The sequence below is a fragment of the Orycteropus afer genome, unplaced genomic scaffold (genome assembly GCF_000298275.1).
Source record: "Orycteropus afer afer isolate SDZICR_OR568_19922 unplaced genomic scaffold, OryAfe1.0 scaffold00492, whole genome shotgun sequence".
In the NCBI taxonomy this organism is placed as follows: domain Eukaryota; kingdom Metazoa; phylum Chordata; class Mammalia; order Tubulidentata; family Orycteropodidae; genus Orycteropus; species Orycteropus afer.
In genome coordinates, this window is record NW_006922079.1 from 262960 (window position 1) to 270045 (window position 7086).

The window sequence follows — 7086 nt, forward strand, 5'->3', positions numbered from 1 at the left end:
TTTGGTTTTCTTCATTCTTCTTTGCTCTGGATGAGGAGAGACCAATCGTTGCATCTAGATGGCAGCTTGCTAACTTTTAAGATCCTGGTTGCTACTTGCCAAAGTAGGAGGTGGAACAATGTTTTGTGTAGTATGTTATGCCAATTAAACTTGATGTCCCCTATGACTATGGTCCTGAGCCCACCGGGATTTCAACCAGTCTTGATTCTATAATTCAGCAACATTGATCACATTTATCAGCTTTGTAACACTGTCTTTTGGGTTGTTCATTAGTTTGCATTTAATAATTTGTGATTGCTCTAGAAATCCAGAGATAAGTAAGATCTCCCCTACTTTAACTTATGTACGAGAATCTAAGAAAAATCGGAGGCACTTGGTGTGTGTAAATAGAGCATTCTGAAAGTGGAGACTTAACTCCATCCTAAGTCTTGACATGAGTCTGGAATCCATGTTGAATTTTAAAGTTGCCCTTTTTAACAACAGTCTTTTTTCTCTTGTGCTTAACTTTTTGCTTATTTAACTATATACCCTAAAGGAAATATTTTTTTCTCTGTTGTTAGGCTGATGCAGGATGTCACAACCTGTTGCCAGGGGATCTTTCCTCTATGATAAAACAGATGCAAGATGTGATAACCTATGACCGAAGGGTCTTGAAGCACAGCATTATCAACAAATCATTTTTACAATGGGCCTCTAGGGAAAGATATGCTTGAGAAAGTAGTTTTAATAACGTGTTCCCAAAAAAGCATGTCCTGCAATTGTCCTATAACTATCCTGTGATATCCTATAACTATACCTGAAAAACAAGTATACTTGCAATTATGTACCTTTCACCTATTATATAATCCCATATATATGTTATCCATCAATCCTTGCTAAACCCCTTCTTTCAGATGTCCCACATTTAGCTACATCAGTTGGCTTTCAGTCAACCATCATATTGTAATTTTTGTTCCTACACTGTTTAAGAATGCTTGCTTCTTTGTTACTCTGAGGAGTGATCATCGTCATTATGAATTTAGATGTTTTCCTGAGTCTGGACTGTCTGGATTTTCAATAAATATCTGATTTTGCTTTCACAGAGTGTGGGTTTTCACACTAGTACACTTCAGCTCTTTCTAAGTGTTGGCTGACAATAAAATGGGTTTGAAAGACAGAGTGGAATTAACTATCTTTTCATAAATAAAATTGTAGATTTTGTAAAATTAGTAGTTTGCATTTCTAAAATGTAAACAGGTTCTGTTTGGCCAGAATATCTGTTTCCTAATTTATAAACCAGGCATAGAGTATGGCTTGAGTCACCTTAACTTTTCTTCCTTAGTAACCAGTCATTTTAACAGTGAAAATCTACAAAAACTCCAAGCTGGCATTTAGGTGCTTGATAAGGATGAAAAGAAGAGAGCATGTAAACAAGTAGGCGTGATTACTCTTCACTACCTGCACCTCTTCCCTTATATCATCCACTTGTGATTCATGATGGTTTAACAACACAGTGAAGACAAAGATACTTAACTCTATTAGCATTTTTTGCCCTCAGTCAAGTTACTTCAGAAAAGTAACTCCAGAATACCATCCCTCACTTAACAAAATGAAAGCAAGATTCAGAATAGGAGGAAGAAACAATGAGACCTTTTGTGGCACACCGCAACAAATGCAGACTTTGCGTGGCAGATATTCATCCTGTGGCACAAGGCAGATAATTTCATACATGTGGGAAGTTAATTCATCATCACATTGGCTTGTTTTTTCTCCAGGACTACATCATCCTGACTTCCTGACAGCAATTTTTATGAGTAATGTAGAACACTGTGGGTAGCTGTGACTATTTGTGTGTTTAACTAGCTTTGTTTCTCTGAGGCAATCCCAAACTAATATTTTCATTTCCAAATCTAAATTTCGAACTTATTATTAAAATGGTCTATGCTTACATTTTTATTCATGTTTTAAGTACCTTTCCTTTTATTCTATGCCTTTTGTCATTTGTAGTAATTTCTCACTAATTAAAAGATTACAAATCTACAACTATGTGGTTGAAATGTTAAAGTAAATTGGATTTTAAAGAATAAAATGTAAATATTTCATGAAAACTTATTTCAGGATTCTGTCTGAAGTTCATTTACCTTCTTAGTGATCAACTTACAACAATAAAGAGAATAAGCAATAGAACAGAAAATATCATTATTTTTGGAAATATATTTTTTTAAAAAAACCATAAGTACAAAGGGTAGTTCACAAATACAGTATATTCAAATCAAATGGAAATATATCACCAATATATATACATTCCCCTCATAGGTATTTCTGGTTTACAGCTTTCACAAAAAGGGTAGCACAGCTCCAAGGGATCCAACTGAAGATCCTGGCCTGGGAAGGACATACCTTAGCATCACAGGTGAGCCAGGGCTCAGGGGAAACCATCAAGATACCCAGTCTTTTTGTAAAGCACAAAAGGTCGGAGTAGGAATTGTCAGGGCAGTCAGCTTAATATTAGCTTCTCTAATACCCCTCGGATGGAAGGTTGGGCAGTCTACTTCGGTAGTAATACCGCCTCAGAAACCCAAGGAGGGGTCACTATGAATCGGGGCCAACTCCATGGCACATAAAAACAACAATTCCCCTCGGAAGGAAGATGGGGCAATCCACTTCTGTAGTGGTAAAGCCTCGGAAACCCAAGGAGGGGTTGCTATGAGTCAAATCTGACTCAACAGCAGTGAATTTTCTTTAAGTCTAATTCCCCAATACCCTCAAACATCAGAGGCTTTGCTGCAAACCACACAAACCTGCCTACCATGGAAAGAACCATTGAAATTGTGAGCGGACACTGATCTCGCTTAGAGGATATGCAATTGGTACCAGAAAAAGTTCTTCCAGACCACTCACCTGAATTAAAGTTTCTGCTCTCCTCTTCAATCTGTCTTTCTTCTCCCCATACAGTCCTCAGCAAATAGCTAATCCAGAGAATGTCCTTGTTAACATACATAATATTATTCCAAGAAGAGAAAAGTAACAAAAACAAACACAGATGAAGATTATACTTCAGATGTGGAGGAATTAACATTCCTCCAAGAGCTTAAAGAAAGTGTAATAACACTGAAATAAGAAATCAAAGGACATATAAGGCATCAAATAAGAGATAATAATGCAATAGAAGAAGACTAAAAGTGAACTGTAAAAGTTTAGAAAAATGGGAAGGAGGAATAGAAACATTACAGAAATAAAAGCCTTTTCGAGGCAGTTCAGGAAGCTGACTCTAAGACAGAAAATAGCTTAGGTGAGATTTATTAAAGAATGCTCTTGGGATCCACAGTCATGGAAAGGAAAGGAAGGAGGTAGGGTGTGCAGAGGGAAAGTAGAGCTATGATTCAGTTCTGTGTCAGTTTGGGTCTTCCAAGAAGAGAATAGACATGCAAGAGACTCACTGGGGGAAAATCACTGTCAAGGATGAAGAAATGAGCAGAAAAAAGGTTAGGAGAGCCTTCATAACTATGAAGCATGTCTGACACCTGTGAAAGGAGATCAGGAAGGAGGGAAGACTGTAGGAAGAAATTAAGATTGCAATGCAGTTCTGAGAAAGTCTCAGCCAGGCTAATGGGGAGCAAAGCTTGCCTGTTAAAGGAGTCTCACATTGCACAGTATACCTCCTGAGCTAGAAGCAACCTGGGTGAAGTATGATCTTGATGTGTATTTGGTGATGGACCTGAAGATACAGCAGCTGGTAAGCTTCCAGTTAAGTATGCTATCTGAAGTAGGCTTTTGAAGGGAGATCCCAGGGGTGCCCCTCCATAGTCACCACAAATTCAATGATGGCCATAGCATACCTTACAGAGATCTTTGGAGCTGGGATGACCATTTGGAATTATCCTTAATTAGGTTGAATAAGCCTGGCTTTTATATTCCCCCTTGATCAGTCATTACATATAAGTTGCCCAGGAAAATGATCTGACCTTGAGTAAGGCAGGTTTCTTCCATTAAGGTAATTCTCAAAGTGGGCTGAGAGCCCTCCAGTAACTAGGAGAGTAAACCTTTTATTTCTAAAGGAGAATCTGGGGTGGCACAGCATAGGGTCCTCCACAGTCCACCCTTCATCCTGCATTGATCCAATTGTTTTTATAGGTTTTTGGAATAACCCTTCCAGTATTCCTATGGGTCTCTTTCCCTTGTAGGAACCACTGCAGCTGATCTTAAGACCAAAACTGATATTCACCATCTTCTTTCTTGTTTCTTTGAGGAAGGACTAAAGGAATCATTTGGAAGGAAGGCTGGGCAATCTACTTCTGTAGTGATACCACCTCAGAAACCCAAGGAGAGGTTGCTATGAGTTGGTGCTGACTCGACGGCACATAACAACAACAACAACAACAACAAAGGAATCATTACTATGTATTTGTACCATAGTGTTTCAAGGTCTTTCCTCCTGGGAACCTGGCTTCCTTTTCAGAGGACTGGCTCAGGTCTTGGAACTGGAAAAGGGATCGTCAATTTTTATTGGAGCAACTGCAGACTGAATAGTACTTTTGTTAGAAGCCAATTTACTTTGCACCTAAAGGGGCTGTATTCTACTACCCAGTTCTGCAGGTCAGGCTCTTTGATTGTTCCACTGAATTCATTGCTCATTTTGATAATTCTTTCTACCTGGCTCCTGATGGTTAAGGAATCCTTCTGGCTTCTATTGTTTTGGGATCCCCATTACAATCAGTGAGCCCAGTCCTGTAGTGGTCTGTAGTGATATCTCCCTTCTCTGCAGAGAGACCACACTGAATTCAGTAGTACTGGTGCTTCTGTCACCAATGCATTTCTTACTGCTTTGGTAAATGGTGACTCTCTGGTCGCTTCCATGGAACAAGGGCTTTGGTGGGCTTTACAGCATTATATATAAGTTCTACTCCAGTAGGCTCACTTCTCTGAGTCTTTTGATCCTTTCTTCCATCACCTGCCAAAATGCTAATATTTCTGCATCAGTTACAATGGGTCATAATTCTTTCTGTGCTTCTAGGAGCCATCCTAGTAGTATATTCACACCATCTCCTCATGCTAAGTGCTATATACCAGGGATGTTCTCAAATCTAGTAACTATTCCCTTTTCAGCCTTATTCTCTGGATCCATAAATCAAGATCTTCAGAATTGAACTCCATGTGTACTCTTTTTAACTCCTACCAGTACATGCTGGCAAGGTCATGTAGCTTCTTTACGTGTACTGTTAACTTCCTCCCTTCAGACCCAGAAATTTCAGTCTAGTTTATGTTGTAAGTTAACCTTAACTACTGGCCTCCTAGCTACAAAAGAAGGTGAGGGAAGATCCTGAGAGAGGCATGTGCTGTTTTGTGGAGTAGAGGACTTGGAATCATCTTCAAACAATAGGCAGGAATGAACCACTTGTGCAGGAATAGAGGTTCAGGAGAATCTGGAGAGTCAATATTTCAGGAAGCATTAATCCAAATATTCCCATCTTACATGTCAGGGTTCTATTTTTTCCCAACCATGGCCCTGACCTGCCATCACAGTCCTACCTTGGTTGGGAGTTTAACTTCCTTTGGAATTCTTCTTGTCTTATAATAGAGTGTTGTGCTTGGTTCTCAGTTTTCTCTGCCCTTGCACTGTAGAAGGTGAGAACCTCTTTATACACAACTGGTTTTACTAGGGCTTGAGGTCACCAAAAAAAGACACAAACATGTTCTACTAGTACATAGGTAAATGCTTTATTAAAATAGAGAAGTGACAAAATAAGATCAGCTTCACTAGTACATACTGATCTCCCATGGACAGTAGGATCCCTACCCCTTTATGTGCAGGGCAGATTTCCTACGTACACCCTTTTTGTGCAGTAGAATGGAGAGACCTTGTTCACCTCCTACCAGGAATGGATATAGAAGTGGGGTTGGGCAGGTGCCGTTGATGCCCAAACATGTACAAGAGACAGAGGAATTTACGGTGTGTCCATAACACAGAAAGGGGAGAGCATCTCTGATAAAGAGAAGGAAATGGGAGAGAGAGTGACTAATTCCCACTTTCCTTATCAGAAAACATTCTAGGCCCAAACCTTTACTTAGGTGGCCTGGATGGGAGGCATACAGGAAGACTGTTCCCCCTACACAATCAAAGAAACTTTCTGCTTTCACACACAGCCATTGGCTGCAAATTAATTTCTCTCAGATTCTCATTGTCTTTTCCAAAAAGTCAATGAAGCTTGGCAATAATCACTCAATTCCATTTTACTTATAGTTAGTATTTTTTCCATTTTTCTCAAATCTGTGATACATAATAGCAATTAATGTATTTCTTTCCTCCACAGTACCAACTCGCCATGAGTGGAAATTTTGGTAATGGCATTGCTGCCTTGTTCTGGAGCTGTCTATGTTCCATCTACTTCCAATGGGAAGATCTTAATTGCCAGGCCAGCAGTGGGTGATCGAGCAAGAAATTCTATCCCAGTGTTTGTTTTTTGGCTGACTTCTGATACCAACTATCATAGGATGGTGTCCCTAGTAAGCACACTGAGGAGATTAACATGCAGGAGATTTATCAAGGAAAGCTTTTGAGATCAGCGTCTGTGGAAGGGAGCTACGGAAGGAGGATTGGGCAGAGGAAGAAACAGAGTTGTAAAGCATTTCCAGCGAAGACCTCAGCTAATCTTGAAGAGATCTCTGTACTTGAGATAACCCTTCAGAGTTGTCATGAATTGGAGTAAGAAGATTGGGTCTTTATTCTCCTGCATTGATCAGTCAATGATGGTGGCATGCCCCTTGATAGAGGCATAACCTTGGACCATATTGTTTTCTTCAGCTGAGGCAATCCCCATAGAGAGCTGACAGCTAAGAATTATCTTCCCATACACCCCCAGCAGCTGAGGAAACCAGTTATGACAGCTGACATTTCAATGGCAACAATGGAGATAGGATACATTGGAATATCCTCTTTAATGTGATGAGAAAAAATAACTGACAACATGGAATTCTATACCTAGTGAAAATATCCTTCAAGAATGATGTTGACTGAAGGCATTTTCAGACAAATTAAACTGGAAGCTGACTGCCAATAGGTCTACAACAAAGAATTTTTTTTCTTGGCTATAATTTTTTTTTTTTTTT